The 21,963-nt window shown below is 37.4% G+C and overlaps 1 protein-coding gene and 1 pseudogene across 9 annotated transcripts in view; one reads left to right on the forward strand and one right to left on the reverse strand.

Annotated features, from left to right (window-relative positions):
* The window catches only part of LOC149097752 (uncharacterized), a 119,437-nt gene that overhangs the window by 17,207 nt on the left and 80,267 nt on the right, over positions 1-21,963 (reverse strand). The gene's annotated exons all lie outside the window — the stretch shown is intronic.
* LOC149097753 (eukaryotic translation initiation factor 3 subunit C-like) lies at positions 1,069-21,840 on the forward strand (annotated as a pseudogene). Its single transcript, XR_016204030.1, has 17 exons — positions 1,069-1,270; positions 6,105-6,207; positions 7,701-7,981; positions 9,138-9,207; positions 10,646-10,745; positions 11,197-11,296; positions 12,342-12,460; positions 13,189-13,312; positions 14,859-14,901; positions 15,704-15,972; positions 17,084-17,209; positions 17,987-18,052; positions 18,812-18,899; positions 19,214-19,297; positions 19,912-20,009; positions 21,064-21,113; positions 21,251-21,840. The product of XR_016204030.1 is annotated as a eukaryotic translation initiation factor 3 subunit C-like (transcript).

Raw genomic sequence — 21,963 nt, forward strand, 5'->3', positions numbered from 1 at the left:
TTTCTCAGTCTAATTTTAACCACAGTTTTCTAGTCTTTATCAATTGCCTATGAACACAAACCAAGACGCGACTCAGACCAAATCACGGAAAGTTAGGTCAATCACGCCATCAGGTTCACTTGGTGGCAATAAGATTAAATTCTGTGTAATAGCTTGTTCTCTAGTCAAAGATGTTGGTTACACTGATTTTGATGCGAAGTAACAAGATTAGTGGTAAAGGAGAAACTGATTACAAACAAATGACAAACTGTTTATGGATTTGTCTGCCTTCATGTGCAGTTCCTCTACTCGTAATCGCCGTACATAGAAGACGCTAGATTACGTATCAAAAGCTATAGGCTGATGTTCAGGAATATATTCTGAGAACTTTTAAAAGCTAAAAATGACTTTGGAACTCGGTTCTCAGAAACATTCAAAAACGATTAAGCTTACAACAACTTCCTTGACTCCGTTTATAGGATGGGCAAACACAGCCAATGTCATGTCCCAAACGACAACGCCACAACAAAACGTAATTTCTATGTAGATTAGCCCTTAGCGTTTATAAAAAGAGAAACAAACCTGCATTCACAAATGTCAAGAAAAGGAGACAGCAATGCCCTGGCAAATTCACAGTGAGAGAGCAATTCGAATCTGTGGAGACAAGATGCTAGAGAGACGCTACTTCTTTAGAATAGTGTGTTGGTTCTCGAACATTCTGAAAAGCCGCATACCAAACAGGAACCAGTTGTCAAGAATTAAATTGATGTTATGTCAGTACAGTGAACTCTCGCGCATCTTGCGGACGATAGAGTTTCAACAGATGCGTAACGCGATATTAAAGGTCAAGTTTTATTACCTACAATGTGCTTAAAAATACGAGATTGATTTCCGGTGCAATTGCACGGTGAATTAAGATGGAAATACGTTAAAATAAGACTCCTCAGTTCCCTGCGATTACGTGTTGCGAGATTTCTTGTAGATATTTTTGTTTTTGTAACACCCCCCACCATCCCCCCACCATCCCCCGACCATCCCCCGACCATCCCCCGCCCAGCCCCGGCAAAGACCATCTCCTGAGCCAGCGAGTCAAAAATTAGCGGCTTAACCAGTAAGAGCATCGTAAACAAAGATGGCGGATTGAGCGTCGATGTTTGGGAACTTTTAACTTTAGGTGCGTGGTTTGAACAACAAAGCTTGAAACTAAATATCTCCTCTCCGAAGAAACCAGATGTCATCAACAGGAACTATTATATCTGAGTGCACAGTGGTGTATAAAATTCTAAATCAGGTAAGAAATTCAATTCTGATCTGGGTGTTGTTGGTGTACGGTCTGATCTGCAGACGGCGAGATTAGTTCAAGCACTGGATATATGGAACGTTAACTGTAATTGTCGTCTGAGTTTCTTTAATGTAGTATGATATGGCCAACCCTATTGTCCGCCAACTGTTTATTTTGTAATGCACCAGTCAAAGTAACCCCCCCCCCCCGAACCCGGGAATAGGCGGGGGCTTGGACAAAAGGACTCGAAAAAATGAGCCAATAGCCTTACCCCCAGGGAAGTATTTTCATTCCAATTTCCTTGCTTGTCCCCGCCTACCAACGAAAGTATATGCTGAGGCTCCAATTTTATTTGGTTCAAAATGTTTCAAACCGGCTTGGGATGGCAAGCAAGAACCAAGGATGAAATAAATTAAAAAGCAACAAGTTAGCTACTCATGTTTCTCTCCGCCATTTTGGTTGCGTTCTAGGCTGGTCCCAGTCTCTTTGCAACACACAGTTCTAGACTCTATTGCCTGTTTCGGATACGTTGGGATGCCGAGGAAGCAATAGCCCATATTCACGATAGCCGCCATGATGGTTTTCATATTATAATGCAAATTAGCCACGTTGTCTGCCAGGGGGCAAACATTGAAATGGTTCCCATTTTTCTGAAAATTGGCTCGCCTGAACGGTCAAGTATCTATACCAAAATCATTTTTGGGAGCCAAGTTATGGAATAACGATTTTATTAGTAATTTAAGTTTGCAAAAGTTTCTTGATAACTTGACTTATTAACTATGCAAGCCGTTTTCTTTTTATAGAAGTGCTGAAATTCTGTAAAACTTGGAATGTTTTCACCCCAATACTAAAACCAAAGCATGGATATGAAAAAAATTATCAGACATGATAAGACACCAGCTGAAATTTGCCAATTTTAGCTTGTTTGCCTCTTCAGAAATCACGTGCCTGATTTGCATTATGATGTAAAAACAAACATGGCGGTTGTCGTGAATAAGGCCTATTCTCGTCCAATACCCTGCGTACCGGGGCAGTTTTGAGAGTCAATGATCAGTTTTTGTCCCGCTAATGTCCCTGCCTTTCCTGGGTTGGGGGGGGGGGGGGTAGGGATTTACTTTGACTGGTGCATAACAGTTAAGATCAAAGCTCATTCAAACTGTATGAACAATGGCCATTTCCATTTTTTATCTGCACCCCTCCCCCTATTGAGGGTCTAGGAAATCTAAGGGGGAGGGGGAGCCTTTCAAGGCTATTTCTTTGGTGGGAACTGTGTCGGCACCTTTTATTTGTTAATAAATTCTGAAGGGAAGTGTGTCGGCACTTTGAGATTCCTTTCTTGGGGGTTAAAAGTTTACTTTTCTGAGGGCATATGATTCAAAGTCTCTCGATACGGGGCTGGGGGGAGAGAGAGGGGTCGATATTAAAATGGAATTGCCTGATATGGCTGGTAAAGGGCCATTCTTTTTTTCATCCAGAGGATACACAAGTCAATTCCGAAGTTTTTGCTTGCAATAACCGACGGGTTGAAAGTAACTAATGTAACTCGCCTAGTTTTGCAAGCCACTGCAGGTTTTTGCTGTTGTTTTTTCTGAGTTTTTAATTTTGCGTCGACGTTTTATTCAGTAAATGCTACACGTGGCAGAAAACTCAAAGGTTTTCCTTTCGTGCGTGAAATTCCGCACAAGTAATTTCTCCATCTTTATCAAATTTATTTTCATGGAACAGATTATCCAGTTTTGATACAACTAACTAACGAGCATTTATTCCTTGTGGTATATATATTGCATTGCGCATCCCTACTGCGCATGACTTTTGTGTCATTAGCGCATGCAAATGAGGGTGTGCACATACACAGCGCAAGAGATTTCCCTCATGACAGTGAAATAAATCATTGCAAAATGAATTGTATGGTGACCTATATTTTTTATTGCATAAGTTTGGTGTACAAATTACCGTCTTAAAGTTAAAAAATTAAGAAAAAATTGTTCAGAAGGAAAAAAAGATGTAGCTAAAAGAGTACATGAAACTGATACTAGAGGATGCGAATTATGACCTTGAAAACAACGTTTCAAGGAATGTGTTAAGTCAGTGTCGTTTAGAATTGTGTGATTTTGCCATAAATTATATATTTCATTGTTCCATCTGCCCGATATTCTGTACCTATCAAGATTTTTTCAAGCATTGCTTTAATAACCGTTGATTCCAGCTACTGCAAAATGTAGCTTGAACTGATGAAATAGCACGTGTGATTAGGCATAAATTGGGCAAGACCGGCCCATCACATCTCTTTAGTGAGAAAGGTGACCTATCGTTTTTATTGGATTTTTCAATACAGTGCCTGGTGGAGAACATTTAGGGGGAGTTTAAAACAAATTGTTCGCCAACTTTCAAGACTTTGGTGCAGACCCTGCAGGTATACAACTTTGTTGAGTACCTCCCTCCCAAGGCACAAAATAAGTTATCCTAGCTGGTTGATTGGGTTTTGCAGATACAAGACAAAGGCATGACTATAATGAAAGCCATATTATAACAGCAAAATTTGCCTCAAGGGTTAGTTAAATAAAGCCTATGGCAGAATCTATAAGCCTGCAAAAAAGGAATTTGACCAATATTTCCCCAATACAGACCTCATGCTAGCTCAATGACATATATACATGTATAATATGGTCAGAAACCCATATTAAGAAGCCACCTATATAGCCACTCCTATTAGGTGGCCAGTAACCAAAGTCCCAGGCTAGGCTTTTCTGTTGTTTTTATAACCTCTGTTAAATGGGCACTATCCATTTTCCGGAGCTTGAGTGTGGCTGTTTAATAGCTAGGGGTTGAACCGTAATTATAGTGTTATCATTTCTAGTTCGTGCAATCTTTATTACAGTTACCAGAGGTCTTTTTGCAATTGTTGTGGCACAATGAAATTGTCAGACCAGAAGTCTTTGTTCATCATTATTATTATTATTATCATTATTATTATTATTATTATTGTTATTATTATTATTTATCACAATTTTTTATCAATTATTAGTAATTGTGATGTCACAGTGAAATAACAGTCTGCTGTTGGTAATTAATGGTGCAGAAAAGTACAGTGGAAACCCTCATAAGTGGACACCCTGGTGATATAAATAAGCTCTCCATGACTAGATCTAGCTGCTTATGAGAATAGTTCTCATAAGCACCCGCTAGAGTGGTAAAGGAAAGATGGCTGCCTACAGGAGCTTGCCCAGCTTACAATAAACATTAAGAATGCAACAATAGCATCAAATTATTTTTTGTTTTGTTTTTTGTCTTGTACAATGCTGCAATAAATATTATGGCGATAATTTGTGTACACAGGACTGTATACGTTTTTAAAATTAGTACCAGGACTGGATTTTGGTGAAAATACTAAAAGTGCAATCAGGGATGGACATCAGAATTAAAATTTGTGCTTGACACTAACTCTTGTTAACGTTAGAAACAACATTAATAAAACTTAGAAGACGTTTCGATCAAACAACTTCGGTCTTCATCAGTTTTTGAAAAAGCCAACTGAGTGACAGCTTTCTAATGGTTCACAGATCTGCTCGCGCTACGCTAGCAAAAAATCATAACGAATGACTGCTGCGCGTGATTACGCGAGGGATTTGTAAACGTCCAGGACAGCGATATGTTTGTTTCCCGCATTGTTGTCTCTCTGCGAATACCCAGCCTCGAGAAGAAGTCTCTCATAAAAATTATGAGCCTTGTCTACAATTATTGCATGGTCGAAGTCTATACTATGGAAAAATTGGTTCGTGTGTTGCACAACTTTGGAATTGTTGTCTCCAACCTGAACTGCCTGTTTATTTTCTTTTAACCTTGTTTCCAAGGCTCTGTCAGTCTGTCCATAGTACGTGAAGTTGTAATCAACATAGCTGACCTTGTAAACAACACCTCTGCACTGCAAGGCAGAAGGTTTTTCCTTTGGTCTCGGGAAACACGTGCGCAAAACATTGAAAGGTTTGTAACCCACTTTAACGCCATTGTATGAGGTCATCATATTTATAAATCTGCGTGGACTCCAACTTTGGGAGAGAAACTTAACTGCCACGAGGATGATCGCAAGGAAGCCAAACAACATGATGAATATGCAATTGGGACATATTTGGAAGCTGATGTTGGCAGTGAGCTTGTAGGACATGTGCCAATGGAACTGTCTTATCTTTTCTATACATTTCTGAGAGCTTACGACAATAATGAGGTTTCTGTTAAAGTAACAGGGTCAAGAAGGCATGAGAACAGACTTGTTGTGTGAGGAACAATCAAAGTGCGGACACCAAGCAGGGAGGGCTATTGCCACAAAGTTTGAGCGGAAGATTTTGAGGCTGAAAGAACTTTGCGCCCACATGGACATTTCAGTTGAAACTTTGAGAAAAATTCCAATGTTGTCATAAAATTTTCAGACAATGCAACTAGAGATTGTAAGCCATTAAAGAAATACCGTAATAATCAATACACATATTCCTCTTGTGCACTTTATTATTATTTTTTTTTGAGGAGGGGGGGGGGGGTGGGCGCTTATTCGAGATTGGGCGTTCAAAAAGTACTTTTTGGGGGTGGGTGCTTATTGGAGGCTGGATGCTTATTAACTTTTTCCACCTTCAGGGTGGGTGCTTATTCGAGGTGGACACTTATTCGAGGTTGGGCGCTTAATCAAATAATACGGTATTTTTAATTTGTTAAATATTTATTAAATGTATTAATGAACTGCATACATGTCTTAATGCAGTTGTTGAGACTTTGATAGTTCATCAGCACAGAATCAACTAGTTGATGATTTTCATTATTCTCTGATGATCTGTGTTGTTTTTGTGCCATCCAGATGCTCTATAAAAGGACCATGGTGCAGCTTGGCCTGTCAGTGATGCCACAATGCACTGCATGATGTCCAGTCAAGTGGAAGGGCTAAAGAGCTTCTTGCACAGGTCTGTGTGATGTAATGCCTTTTTGGTAAATGGCTAGGACAATTGCAGAACAGACAGATACATGTACCAGTAATATTATAACTTATTATATGGCTAGCTCCATGAGTGGGCAAGATGAACCAAATCCTATGCTGTGATTGGCTACCCAACCGGACAAGACGGCGCTATCGTCCTGCTTGGGATTACCCAACATGTCCTGCAAGAAAAATTCTCTCTAAAACCATATAATAAATCCTATATCAAGCCTGCAAATAACAGTCGGTCAACAGACAATTGTCCGGTAAATTTGAGGTTTTGACAGGTAAAAGTTTAGCCTGGTTGGACATTCTGACTGGGCATTTCTGCTAAACGAAAAATATATTATTTTATTATACTGCCAAACAATACATGTAATAGGCAAAAAAGCTTTGTTATCAGTTTTGTTTTTATTCCATTTCTGAGAATACATCTCTGCTTATTATGTTAAAACTATTTTCAATCATTGATCCCGAGAAGTAGGCAGGAGTGGACTATGACTGCATCGCATTTTAACTTGTATTTCGAGGGAAATTTGTGTATGAATCTAAAAATGTTTTGACACTCGGAAATCTGCATGCTCCATAAAGTCAAATCACCAACTCTTCGTGTTCATTGACATTTTTATAACTCTTTCAGAGCTGTAACTTAACTCTTCAGCCATTATTTGTACCTTTATAACCCAAATGGACCCACAAATTCTAGATCCTGGCCTACATTACAATGCGGCAATCTCGACCCGCACCTAGAAATAAAAAAAAATATATTGCAGCCGTCCAAATCGTAACTTGACTCTGAATTGTAATGCTAGGTGATACAGTTCTTTCACTCAAAAATCTTGTCCAGTTTTGATCAAATATGAATCACAAATAACCCAAAAATGTTTTGATAGCGCTCGAAGCTCAGTCAAAATCTCTTGAGTGTTTTAGGTCAGTTCCCAAAGTGACGTCACTAGTAGCCCGACCCAGATCCCACTTTGTGCAGTCCTGAGCATAGAAATTACATGTTCAAACGCCTGTAGAAACACAGGGATTTTATCAATCAAAATGATTTTTTCGCTGAAGTAATCAGGGAAACTAGTAGATTTTATTAAAGGAATAAAAATTTGGGAGCTTAGTGGCAGTTTAAGGATTTAAACTACGGGTGATTTTTGAAAATTCTCTCAAAATTGCATGAACCTTTAGGCAGGAGCAATTTGAAAGTCCTTAATTATTGCTTGAGCTTTCATACCATAACTCATTTATTACATTTATATGACTGAGAAAGGTACAAAAGCTTTCTTGTTAATTTGCACTGCAGTGCAAATTCAAAATTAACAGTTAATTGGCCTTCTCTCAGCCAATCACAATGAAATAATTTTCTCGGTCATATTATGTGTACGGTAAAGGTCAAAACCTTATGCATGGGCCACTTGTGAAAGCCTTTCATAGCCTCTGTTCACTAACATAAATTTTAAGCCAAATGTATTTTTTTTTTAGACATGCTCATGGTTGTAACCATTTTAATGATGTATTCTTTGGGAAAAGGTCAAGCAGCTCTTTCCAAAGGACACAGAAATCACTTATGCAGTTGTATTTGAAACATACTAGCAAAAGTATGGCTTGGTGACATAACAAGACAAGTTCACGAGGCTTGCTCAACACAACAACTTTATTCTCTAAGCATCTTGGGTAATACAACAGCTTAACACAACTTCCGGTTACGAATATATTACAGTATTAAAGAAACTGCATGAGATACTCTCTGCTAGAGGAAAAAGGTGAGTGAAAGAGATACTCAAAGGAATGAATGCTACATGTATATAGATAGGAACTAAGGCTCAACAAGGAATGTGCTCAGCACATCGAGGTGTTAAAACACTGCGTCAAGTGTTTGATATATTTTAAAGTTCTTAATTGAAAATAAAACTAAGGAGAAACAAGATCAATAAAATTGTAAAAATTAGCAGGGAGGTACTTCCTATAATGGCTTATAAGGGGAGGCTCCACCCAAAACAGGGTACCTTTTTCAGGTTTCAGGTATATAAAAGGGTGGGGATATCACAAATTGAGGTGTATGAAAGGGTATACAAATCATCATTTATTTGTTTTAAGGGACTTTTAATTAATACATTTCAAACAGATGCACCTTATGGCTGTATCATTTCATTTATTATGCACTACAGGAAAATGACAAGAAGACTTCCTTTTTCTGCAATCTATTCATAATATGGGCCAGAAGAAAGTAGATGAAAGGGGTACCTTTTCTGTCAAAATGGTACGGAAAAGACTAAGGGGCTGGACCTTGGAGCAGAGCCTTCCCATATAGGATTTTGTAGAGTATCTCCCCCCTGCCCCAGGGATCCAAACACAGCGATGATTGTGACTTTTACTGTTCAAACCTGATAAGTTATTTTCAAAAAGCCAAAGATTTTAAAGGAAAGTATGTAAGGCCAAACTGCGATTTGCAATAGGGGTGAGGAAAAACGGTAGGTTTGTTTTTCTGGAACAAAACTATTAATAGCTATCACTTTTTGGCTGATAGGCCCTTTTCCTGATCTGGGCAGAATACGACAGTAGTGTAGCGGCTCTCATAACCTGCTTTTGTTTGGTATTGTAAGCAGCTTCTATTGTTTTTAAGTCTAAGTCATTGTTTCAATTGTTTGGTCTTTTGTTTTTGGCTAGGGTAGCAAGCCAATCATATTATACGTTACGACAGCTGCTACATCACCTGAATACGAAATCAGCCATGCTGGAGCCTCAAGTTATTCAGTGGGGCATCCAACACTCTACAGTCAAGCTTGACTGCCTGCCGCTATGTAACTTAGGGGTTTTTATACATTGTTTATTTTATACTATGTGACCTAGTACATGTAAGTGCACAGGGCCTATTCTTGTATTCACTAAAAGGGGCATTTTGTTGTTGTGGTTTCTCAGGGCACAGACTGCACAGACCAGATTGAATTCCTTAAGCAGTTGAGAGTTATTTCCGACAATGCCAAGTTAGGTGGGTACACTTTTGTCACTAGTATTTAATTATTGTTTGAAGTGCCACTATAGTAAAGAGAGGAGATAAAAGTGGTGATCTCTAGGATAATTTTTAGTTTAGGATGTCTGCTATTGTGTAATAATAGAAATGATCATGATAGAATAGAATAGAAATGGGCATATTGTCAGTAATTTACTTTCATTTTTATCTGCACATACGTATTTTGAACAAGCTTTTAGCTCACTAGATGATATGAGGGGAAATATAAGTCCATTCTTTGGCATCTGGCCTATCAAAAGTCAAGTCTGGTAAAAATATGTAGCTATTAATACTGGACACTTGACAAGTGTCAAACAAGCGATATGTATATTGTTAGACAATATTCCATAGCTGAAAATTTTACCTTGCTTTGCTTGGAAGTTTACAGGTTGTGATGTTGATACAGTAAAAACCTGCATAATTATAAGAACTTACCTGTAGTGTTTTAAGAACCTACAGGCTGAAATTTGGCATTTAAATACCCAAAAATATAAGAGCCTGTTCAGTGTGGCAAAGAAAATATGTTCTTATACCAAAAATCACTCCAATTTTGATGGTCTAAATTCTGGGTTTTAATTGTGTGAGAAACTTCTGACAAAAAAGTTATTGTGTATATGTTTGCTTTGATTTACAATTTTTTTTTGATTTTCACTGATTATGTTTTCCATAAAGCTACAGTGCAGTATAGTCAATTTAAAATGTAAATATCTTATAATAAAATATAGGATTGTATTGATGTTCTTCTTGGACCTTGATTGTTTGATCATCTAAGCCATGCCGTTAACAAACACCCAGTTTTGTCTGTGTGAAATAAAAAAATAGACATATTCAAACTCTGAAAAAGTTAATAAGAACCTATTAAATACTTAATCAGGCTGAATTGTGAAAAACTACCTTAAAATAAAAGAACCTGTTCAGCCTGATCTCGAGAATTCTAGTTTCTTATAGCCGGGTTTTTATTGTATATTTATACAGAGAAATGAGATGTCAGTCACTCTAGGCTGATAAAGAGCTTACCAATAAAATTATTAAAGATAATGAGTTGCCCATTGCTGTGAAACTCGGATAACTGTGAGGACCAGATATATGTTTTATGGAATGTTGTTGTGTAGCAAAAAAAAAGCCACTTAGGCATCAGAAAACTACAATTTTATATCTCATAATTTTAACAGCTTTTAACAGCTTTTACCTTAAAATTTATATTTTACTTTTATCGGTGTAATGTATATAATTAAGTAATAAGTTTGTGGTTTTTAGGTTTACTCGTGTGTCTGGAACTTAATTGTGATTGGTCAGTACACGGTTGACCGGTCAAAATCAAATCCAAGTATTCACGATTTTTTGACTTGCACAGTAAAAATTGATATATTAAGGTGCAGTGCATAAGATTAAGTTGGAGTAAAATTCTTTATTGTAGGTGCTGGGATGACTGTGAAGCTTCTGTTTAATATCATCTCCTCCATCTTCGACTACAATCCGAACATGGCAACATGTATGAAATCAGAGATGTGGCAGGAGTAAGTAGGAAGTAGAGCCAGATAGACTAATAAATAAGGCTGTAACAATACGTCGAACTCTCGATGAATCGCAATATTAATGCTATGATAGCAATGGATCGATAGTGAATATGAAACATCGATAACAATTGCGATAGTGTAGCAAACTATTGATTGTTTCGACTTTTGTGTTTTGGGTCATTTGAATTGAAAATCATTGAATCTGTCCCAGATACACAACCAAACGTAATGAGCCGTATTTGATTTTCTGTTTTAGATAACACCATCTTGTGGCTAAAAATTGAAGTATTGGAACTATTGTTTTCAATCCATTTTATGTTTTTTTTTTCATGATTTGTTGAACATCTGTCATTAATTTATGATTGATGGCAGTGAAAAATGTAAGGCTTAGAACTTCAGAGTTTGCATATTAATGTTGAGTAATCCTGATTGAACTTGTTGTGAGTTGCAGATGTTTGAAGCAGATTGATGAACTGATAAATATTCTCATTGAAAATCAAGACACAGTGACTGTTGGAGAGAACATTTCTGAAGAGTCGGAGAACGTAGATGTAAGATTTGTGGACTCCTTTTTTTTTAGGAGGTATTTACACGATACCAGCATGACTTATATTCTGTTATGACATGAAAAAGTCATACCGTGTTTACATAATTAAGGCATCTTTATGGCAGTGTGAGTAAAAGGGATATCCCAGTAGAACAGTTATGCAATGTTTACATGAGACATGAGTAAATTTTCATATTGGAATGAAAATGTCACTCCAGTCCGACAGGAATCGGGGTGAAATCACACAGGTATGATTCACTCTGGTATGACAGTTTGTGTTGGTATCATGTAAATAAATACTGAACCACAAGAGGGACATGGAATGAACTTGTACCGATATGAAAGTCGCCCAGGTATAATGTAGACACACCCTTATGAGTGGTTGGGTTTGTACACAACCACTTTCTTTAAAACTTAAGCAGCATAAAACAGTTGATCCTACATGTAATAGACACAAGTTTAAAGTCTCTTTTAGGAATATTGTGCTGGCTGATTGTTGAAATTTGTCTTTCTTAAATTTCCTTATCATATTGCCAAAAAATTAACAATTGCATTGCTAAATGGAGGTTGTGTCCCTGAGACACCCAGGAGCTTCCACTGTTGGCAGCCAGCTCCTAGATGAAGACCGCTCCCATGGCTGACAAATCCTGGCAACTGAGTCCCCACGCGGAAGGGGAGACAGGCACCCGTCACACTGAATCAATAGTGGAAAGAGGGAGGGAAGGGAGGGGAAATGCTTAAAGACATGCTCCCAAGCAAAACAGTGCTCACTTAAAACGCTATCACTGAGAAAGCTACCAACACATGTCCCAGTCAGGAGCACATAGAGTCCTGGTGCATGCACATATCAAAACACTGCTGACAACTATGTGAACACAGATGCTCTTTGTTTTTAACTCTGTTGAATTACATTAACTGCATTTAATGCCATCAATAAATTGGATAAAAATATTTTTAAAGAAGTTTCTTGACGTTTACTTGATAGAGATGTTCTCATAACCTCATGTAGTCTTTTTAAGCGTATCTTTAATGTGTGATGATTCCTTTAGCATTTGGATCAACCCTTGAAAGTACGTGGCTGTCCCCTGATTACTGTGGAGCGTATGGATGATGAATTCACCAAAATGCTTCAAGGATGTGACTGCCATTCCACTGAATATGTGACAAGGTATCTAACTAATTATCCTCCAATATTCAGAGTCAACAGCATCCATAATTTTTATTTTCGTTTGAGAAACTTGATTTTGAGAGTTTTGACCACCTTGGGAAGGTATTTTGAGATTTACACTTGGGGTAGTTGGGGTCAAGCACGGTTGTGACAAAATGTTCTCGTTGGTGGTTTTGTTGATGTAGGTAGCTGATTTTCCTTTTTTTCTGAAAAATCACAAAGATCAGGGTTGCCACAGCTAGGTCAGGAAATGGTCAGGGAAATAATTCTTCAAGGTCAGGGAAAAGTCAGGGAATTTTATTTTGAGTCAAGGAAAATGAAAATTTTGAAGAAAAGTGAGGGAAAATTGAAATAATTTCACACAGTTGTTTTAATACCTTTGAAGGCTAGAGGAAACATTTGGGGTCGTTGTAATCTCAGCAATATTTTTTGTTTATGAAGAAGGAAAATTTGTTGCAAACTTATCAGTCCTAATGAACGAGTAGAAAGGATGGCTGTGAGTTGAGGCCAGAAGCCACTATCAATTTACATGTGACATTTTGTATTTATTTGTTGAGGGAAATGATTTGATTTTTATCAGGGAAAAGTCAGGGAATTTTTAAAAGTGATGTCTATGATAACCATGAAAATAGCCCAACGGCTTACCTGGCTGAGATTGTGAAGTAGTTAGTAATTTTTGCTGGTTGACAATCCTGCAATAAGCATTATTTTTGCTTTCTTTTATTTAGACTGAGGGATGAAGAAATAGTTTGTGAACTCATTACAAATTTACAAAGCTACCTGGAAGTAAATGGGTCACGATCAGAAATCTGCAGAGTTTACTTGCGCCACATTGAGCATCTTTACTACAAGGTTTGTATCGTAAACTTTAAGGAATTCCTAAATGTTTTGATGGGAGGTGTAGTGGCCTAATGATAAGTGGGCTGGACTGCAGGGCTGGGTTGTTCAAAGCCCGAATAAGCTAACCCAGGATTAGCGAGAATCTTGATTTGAGTTTTGTAACTTTTTGGTGGGGTTTTCTGTTTATACTGTTTGTCCTTCAGTTTTGAGCTTGACTTAAACCTCAAACTACACAAAACGTAAGCAGTGAAAAACAGTTTTATGCAAGAAAAATGAATACTTCGGTTAACTTTTAATCCTGGGTTGGCATTAAGGTGGCTCTAAACAGTTTCCAGCAGTTAGATTTAGAATGGGTCATTCTAACCACTCTTTATCACTGAATGCTACAATCATGGTATCAAAAAACTGCCCAATCATTGGTGAACACATTGTTATCATTTGCGGGACACAATAGGTTATAATAGCAACAGTGTGACCTGCTAAAAACACCCTTAATTGATGCTTTAAGGGCTTATAATTCAAAAACGGCACGGTGAAATTTTTTTATATTATTAAATTTTAATAAGCACAATAAGACACAACTTTTGGCAAAGTTTTAAAAATATCTGTACATGGGGTTCAGAGCCACCTTAAATTTTTGAAACTTTAAGGGGGCTCTGAACCCTATGTACAGAATTTTTTTAAACTTTGCTAAAAGTTGCATCTTATCGTGTTTATTAAAATTTAATGATATAAAATAATTTCACTGTGCCGTTTTTGATCTGGTTCTTGTGCAAGACATCTTGTTCTCTTGGGGCCTGTCTTCACCGTACAAGGTGGGTGGGGAACCCTTTACCTGACTATAATCCCATCTAGGGGGACATAGAAATACCTCTAGCTTTGCTTTAAGACAATTTTGACCTGATGGGTTCAAAGTCTCACATGCAGACTTTACCCCTTACATACATTTGATTTGATACTATATCTAGAGCAGTTTTCAATTAAAGGGGTGCGTGGAATTAAGCTCTAAGTGACTTCTGGAAAATTTTGAGGCAACCAGGATTGAAATACCTACCAGCAATTTTCATAGTTTACTATGGCTTTGCCTAAAAGGAACTATCTACCAATAAATTATCATTACAAGTTCTTTTTAGGCAGTGATGAAGAGAAGAGTAAACTGCAACCATGGCTTGGAGGTATTTCAATGCTGGTTACCTCAAAGTTTTCCAAAACTCACCCAGGGCTTTATTCCATTTACCCCTTCAACTGAGTGTCAGAAAACCAAAACCAGAGTAATTACTGCAGCCAACCACAGATTAAGAGCACAGACAATTCAATGAACCAATCAAAACTCAAAGTAAATACACGTAGCTTGACGCATAGTGGGATGAAAAAGTTGCTTGAGTTTAAGCCAATTATGTGGTGTAGTAATGCAAAGCCAATAATTATTAATATATGACACTCAAGCAAATACTGCCGGGCTTCTGACTGGCCATATGATAAGTACCTGGGATGAAAAGTACATGTACTTGCAAAGTGCTTTACATAGAATAAATTATGACTGTCATTCTGTTTCTAGATTGATGCTGAGCTTATAAATTATGAGGAAAACAAGGAAACTGGTTAGTACCATGTGAAAGTTATCCCTGGGTACTTTTCTGTTGTTGTTTTTTTTTTTGGAGCGGGGAGGGTTGTGTGTGGATTGTGAGTTGCAGTGTGTTTTGTGAAATCATTTCAAGGGTTTACTTTGCAGGCACATCTGAAGAAATTTTTAACTCACAAATAAATGTATCAAAGGAAAGGAAAGGTGCAAAATATTCTAATGCTTGTTGTCAATGACTATCAGGGCTGTGCTCCAGAAGTGCCTGGGTGCCACAGGTTACTAACTTTACCTCAGGGTGACTGGAAAAGCTTACATTGGTCATATACTGTAAGCGTAAGTGCTGGGCACCTAGAGTTCATGGTTAGCAACCTCAATTGGGCCCCTCGTAATTTTTCCTAGACCAGAGCCATGGACTATAGTGAAGGGGGGACTAACTTTAAGTTTTTGGAGCTAAACTTATCACAGGGTTCATACGGGTCCTGGAAAACCTGGAAAGTCCTGGAATTTTATTGTGGCATTTTCCAGGACTGGAAAGTCCTGGAAAAGGGCTACTGGTCCTGGAAAGTTCTGGAAATCTGTTAAACTCAAGTAAAAAAATATGAGATGTATGGCAGACAGTAAGGAGAATTAACATTAAGATAATGGGAGTGAAAGGGTTAATGTGAATTTTAGAGTCATGGAAAAATCAATCTGAGTCCTGGAAAAGTCCTGGAAATTTGTTTCTGAAAAAGGGTACGAACCCTGTTATCATAGTACATCAATGTACTCAGTAATTAATTGTATCAATGTACTCAGTAATTATTCTGTCCTTATTTATGCAGAAGCAGATAAGGACTCAACAGAGGGTGAGAAAACAGAAACGGAACAACCAGCTGAAAAACAAAAGAAAGAAGGACCCAGCTCATCTGAGAAGGTAGATAAGATGTGCAAGTTCATCTACTCTCGCGACACTTCCGACCGTATCCGAACTAGAGCCATGCTCTGTCACGTGTATCACCATGCTCTACATGATCACTGGTTCGAGGCTCATGATCTGATGCTCATGTCACATTTACAGGAGACCATCCAACATTCTGACATTCCAACGCAGGTTTGTGTAACAACATTTTGGCTACCCGTTGATTGATATTGGACTACTTTTGAAATAAATAATAATATTTAGAGAGGAAGCCTCATCAGTCCAAGCTGGGTTTCATGCAGATGATCCTCTATCCTTATTGAACTGGAAACTGGAAATGTTGAGAGTGGGAGAACCAGGAGAAAATCCCTCAGAGCAAGCATATGACAGTGGGCCGGAATTGAACCTGGGCCACATTGGTGGGAGGGGAGCACTCTCACCACTACGCCAACCCTGATCCCCATTTCAAATGGGCAATCAAAATGGAAGAACCATTGGAAGTAGCATTGTCAAATGCCACACTAACCTGAAAAATGGCATCTCTGTCTCCAAAAGGTCTTGCAATTTAGCTTAGAAACCATTGACAATTTGCCAAAAAATTGTCATAAATTAATCAAAAGAGATAATTAAGTGACACTGGTACAGTGTATATTTCAATTCTCAACTTACTTGAACTAGAAACTTATATCTCATTGCAAACATATGTTTTCCACAAGCTTAGTATTTGTGGTTACTGAGCTGAGTTTTACACATGTGGTAGATAAAGCAGTAGAAGAAGTGATATCAGACTAGTCTTGTGTTAAGACTATCTGGTGTTCACACTGCCGCATGTTTCATGAGAGTTGGCCACAGTCAATATTTTTGTCTTTAGCCTTAGTAAATGAAACATACAATGTAGAATTTCTTGCCCAGTATTGTAATAAAAGCACCTCATACAGTCATTTATTTGTTTGCTTTTCTCTTTCACTGTTGTTCTTAGGATTTTTTTGCAGTAAATATATTTTATTCTCTTTCTCTTGTTTTCTGTATTTACTTTGTTCAATTAATTACCATACTCTTGAAGATACCTGCATTTATTAGCTAATTTAGCATTTAAAATTTTAGGAAAATTTAGGAGCTCTTCTCTTTTGTCACAAGTTTGAAATGTTATATGAATTCCATATATTTTTAATTTGTTAATTTATGAATACATTTCTTAATGCCGTTGCTGAGAATTTGATACATGTAGTTCATCAATACAAAATCAACTATTTGACAATTGTCTTTATTCTCTGATGATCTGTGTTGTTTTTGCACCATCCAGATTCTCTACAACAGGACCATGGTACAACTTGGCCTGTGTGCCTTCAGGCATGGCATGATCAAGGATGCCCACAATGCACTGCATGATGTCCAGTCAAGTGGAAGAGCTAAAGAGCTTCTTGCGCAGGTCTGTGTGATATAAGGCCTGTTTAGTAAATGGCCACAACAATTGCTGAACAGACAGATACCAGTAATATTATGAGTTATTATATGGCTAGCTCCGAGTGGACAAGATGAACCAAATTCTGTGCTTTGATTGGTTACCCAAGTGGGCAAGATGGGGCTATCTTGCCCACTGGGGACTACCTGCCGTGTCCTGCAAGAAAATTTCCCTGAAAGCCATACAGTAAATCCTTTATTGTCTAAGCTTGTTTGATCAAGCTGGCTGGATATTGGCCTTGTTCTGTTTTTTCAAATTTATGACCTTCACTCCGTCTCAGGCCATAAACACATGAAATAAGAACTTGGCCAATATCCAGCCATCTTGACTTCACGCTCAGTCAGTAACCTGTATTTGTTATCCAACTGCAGCGAATGCCATCCAAGTAACAGTACAAATATTCAGTGATTTTGTACAATTATTTGTACAGTAGAAAACCTGTTTGCCATACAGGTCAGCGAATGCACGCAAAACTGTTACACTCTCCCCCTTTCATTGATGAATTTATTGACTACAGCAGTTGGATAACTAATCTCTTATTAGATGTTTTGGTGTGTAGTATCGCTTTATATTTTTATTCGATGTTTGTATTTTGACGAGCCCATAGGGCTCGTCAAAATACAGCACAACTCATAAAAATATACAGCAATGCTACACACCAAAACATCTCATAAGATATCTATTTCTAACAGAGCACAACATCATTCTAAAAATTGCAGTACATTTTTTGAAATTGCTTTTTAGGGTTTAATGCAGCAGAGACAGTATGAGAGAACCCCAGAATAAGAAAAGATTGAGAAGAGAAGACAGGTATTGTAACCAGAATAATTTCTGTTAGCAGATGGATGGACCTCCTGGAATAGAAGGTGGTGAAGGGGTTTGTTGGGGGGCGGGGGGAGGCATGGATAAAATGAAATGGTGATCACATTCATGGAGATCTAAAAAAAAAATGCTGCTTACATTTTTATTGTAGTTCAGCAAATGCTCTGTGAGGTAAATGTTTATGATTGGTCAATCTGAGTGGTCTTGTTCTTCTACAATGGTCATACAGTGTATGTTCTGCGGGCAAGTCATGCTTGAATGCTATGTTGTCACTGTTTTGTTACTTAGTGTTACTGTTTTGAGAAGTAATGTGTGTAAAAAGGTGAAGTCTGCATATGAACTAAGTAGCCCATCAGACCATAGCTTGTTCTCCAGTTTCTGTAGTGTAAAGAGACTAGGAGTGTTTCTGCTCCCCCCTGGATAGGATATTAGTCCATCAAAGGAATACCCCGCAACATTAAATTTGTCGGTACCCATTTATACACCTGGGTGGAGAGAGGAACTCTGAGAGTGAAGTGTCTTACCCAAGAACACAACACAATTTCTCCAGCCAGAGCTTGAACCCAGACCACTCAATGCGAGAACAAGCGCAGTAACCGTGAGGCCACTGTGCCTTCCTATTATGTGTAGTGATGTGAAACCAGTTTTGTCCCTGGTACTTATCCTCTTTTTAAAGGAGGTAGTTACTTGAATGATTCAATAGTATCCCTTTTGATCCCCGTCATTGTTGTTTTATCTGAATTCCAGGTTCCATTCCACATGCATATAAACCTTGAGCTGTTGGAGTGTGTCTATCTTACTTCAGCAATGTTAACGGAAATCCCTAGGATGGCCGGTATGTGTTCAAAACAAAACATTCCAATTATTGTTATGTGCAAGTCCAACAATTTAGGGACAAGCAGGTGGAACACCCCCCAGAGAATAAAAATGTAGACGTACTAATATTCTATTTCCTGCATTGTGGGATAGATTTACTAGACAAACAAAGTGATTGTGGCCTTATCAGCCCTCTTACTAAATCTGGCTTTATCAGGAAGATCTTTTCTGTTTTTTGTTTAAAGTTTATTGTATTATATTATATCAGCTCTACACTGCATGAGGAAGGACTTGCAAGTCTAGCATAACTTTTCTGCTTTTTGTTTTTTTCAGCCCATGCGTATGACTACAGACCACATATTTTTAGCAAGAGTTTCCACTATCAGTTACGACAAAGTGAAAAGCAAACGTTAGTTGGTTAGTACATGAAGCTGTTTTTCCTTGACTTGTAAATATGCAGGCCATTTTCTTAAAGGGACAAGGTTTTGTCACTACAGGAAACAGTTGGGATAAATGTTTTCCCTTGATGTCACTGTATGACAAGTGTAATAAATAAATTGAAGTCTTGTTGTTTTATTTTGGAGAACATGTCATGCTTATGTTTGTTGAAAATTAATTCTCAGACTCATTTTAATGAATTTTAAAGTAGAAATAATTCATCAAGTTTAAACAAAGGAAATCATGACGGTGGTGGTGTTTGGATATCTGATCTTAATTAGCATAGATTTTCATGATTTCATTTTTTTGTTTTCTCCTTAGTTTTAGTTTCGATTGAGAAGATATATCAAACACTTAAGACAGTATTTGACCAAATTTTTAAACACCCTGAACTTTGTCAAAAATACTCCACTACGTGTCGTATTTTCCACTCTCTTCTCAGTGTTTGGAAATGTGTTCAAACATGGTCTTTTGTGTTTGATATATTATGAAAAAGATACTTTGTTCTTGTTGGTAAGTTGTTGGATGTTTGGCAGTCTATTTTCATGGTATTTAACAGGCCACTGACTTATATCCTTATGGATTAATCCCAGGTCCTCCAGAGAGTATGCGTGAACATGTAGTAGCTGCATCCAAAGCCATGAAGAAGGGAGACTGGAAACAATGCAAGGACTACATATTAGCGGTCAAGGTAACATGAAACTTTTGGAACTATGTCCACTTAAAACCAACCTTCTCCTAAAAAAACTAATTATTGGTCAGGAAAGAATGCAGGATTATCTCGAATATGACAGATGTTTTTTTCTAACTATTAAAACATTAACTGAAGGGGTGCATGGAATAAAGCCCCTAACTGACTTTTGGAAAATTTTGAGACAACCAGGATTGAAATACCTACCAGCAATTTTCACAGTTTACTCTGGCCTTGCCTAAAAAGAACTAGTAATAAATTATTATTATTGTTGTTTGTTGGTTGTTTGGCTGCCTGGATTGCTTGGTGAATGTTAGATTATCTTTCTTTCTAATAATAATAATAATAACAACAACAATAATAATAATAATAATAATATCTATAACAAAATTCTTGATCATGATTGGTTCTCCACCCACCTATTTGTCACGTAACCGGCACGCAACCACCTGGGTGTCATATTACAGGTATGCAATTTGAACTTTTTGTAATTGGATACCTGTAATTGGATACCACGGGATTCGCACATCAATTACGCATGCTTCAATGGCTTCCTTTGCAATGCTTCCTAAAGTTTTCAAAACTTATGAAAAGCGCTAAAGATGTGTTCGCTCAAAAGAATTAATCGAGACATTTTTAATTCTGAAATTTGTTATAGATACAATTGCATGTAATTGGTAATTGGACTTTGTACCATACAATTTGGAAGAAATCGTGCTCGTAATTTCAAATCAGCCTTGCGCTTCATGCTTGTCCGATTTTGACATTACTTGGGTGAGTTTTCCCTGAATTGTACTCCACTTGGTCCAATTACTGTTAATAATAATAATAATAATAATAATAATAATAATAATAATGCTAATGATAATAATCGAATATTTACCCAGGATAACCCTTCAGTACAAAGTACCGTTATCAACGGGGTCCCGCTGACTAAGAATTAAAAAACTAATAAATAAGAATTATTGAGATGATAATTACAGTATATATAAAATAAGATACATATTAAGGCAAAAATACACCAAGTTAAAAACTGTTCTCTGTGGCATGATAGGTATGGAAATTGTTTCGCCAAACAGAGCAAGTACAAGAAATGTTGACAAGGTAATGTCTGTTTTTAGCTTCTGCCTTTAGGTCTCAATATAAAAAATTGGATGTATGATCAAGTGCATAGTAGATACTGTATGAAAGTGACATCAATCATCAATAATGTGAAATTGGCTTTTCTTTTTTTCTCACAGGAAAATTCAAGAGGAAAGCCTGAGAACATATTTGTTCACATATAACAGCGTGTATGACTCATTGAGGTACTTAAACATTCAGAGGAACGGGGAAATGTAGCAATGCATATAATGTTTACAATACACACTACCTCATTTGGAAAAACTTGTGCATCATATTCTTGATGAAAATCTCTTTTAATTGTTATGCCTGACTTTCACTTGGTAATGTCAAAATCAAAATTAGCATTCCTTCTTGAAAACATCCTGTTTGCTTTATTTTGCTCTGAATATCACTCATAAAGGTGTATTTCTTTGGATCATCCTTTATTTTATTTTTTACTCTCTGCTAGCTAGCCCTGGATTTTGCCCTCTTTCCTCAACCATGCACAGCACTTGTACTCAAGATCACATCACACCATTTCATGCTACTTCTACTGATATTTAGGGACAGACCATTATATTTTTGTTGAGTTGGGGTTGGGCAATTTTGGGGGGCATGACATTTCTTTCTCACCTTTAAGCTGTGCATGATTTTTTTAGTCAGGCAATAGTTTGTGCAAGAATTGTTTTAATGTCTAAATCCAAATAAAAATAATAGAAAGAATTTCCTTAATTTTTTTTCCCCATGGCTCCCCTTACAAGATTTTTCTGCAGCAGTTTTTACTGTGCAGGAATTTTTTATTGGAAATTGCCCAACCAACCCCTTCCCCCTCCAGAAAATGATGGGCCAT

The sequence above is a fragment of the Orbicella faveolata genome, unplaced genomic scaffold (genome assembly GCF_042242905.1).
Source record: "Orbicella faveolata isolate gen_17 unplaced genomic scaffold, um_ofav_v1 contig_47, whole genome shotgun sequence".
NCBI classification, from domain to species: Eukaryota; Metazoa; Cnidaria; class Anthozoa; order Scleractinia; family Merulinidae; genus Orbicella; species Orbicella faveolata.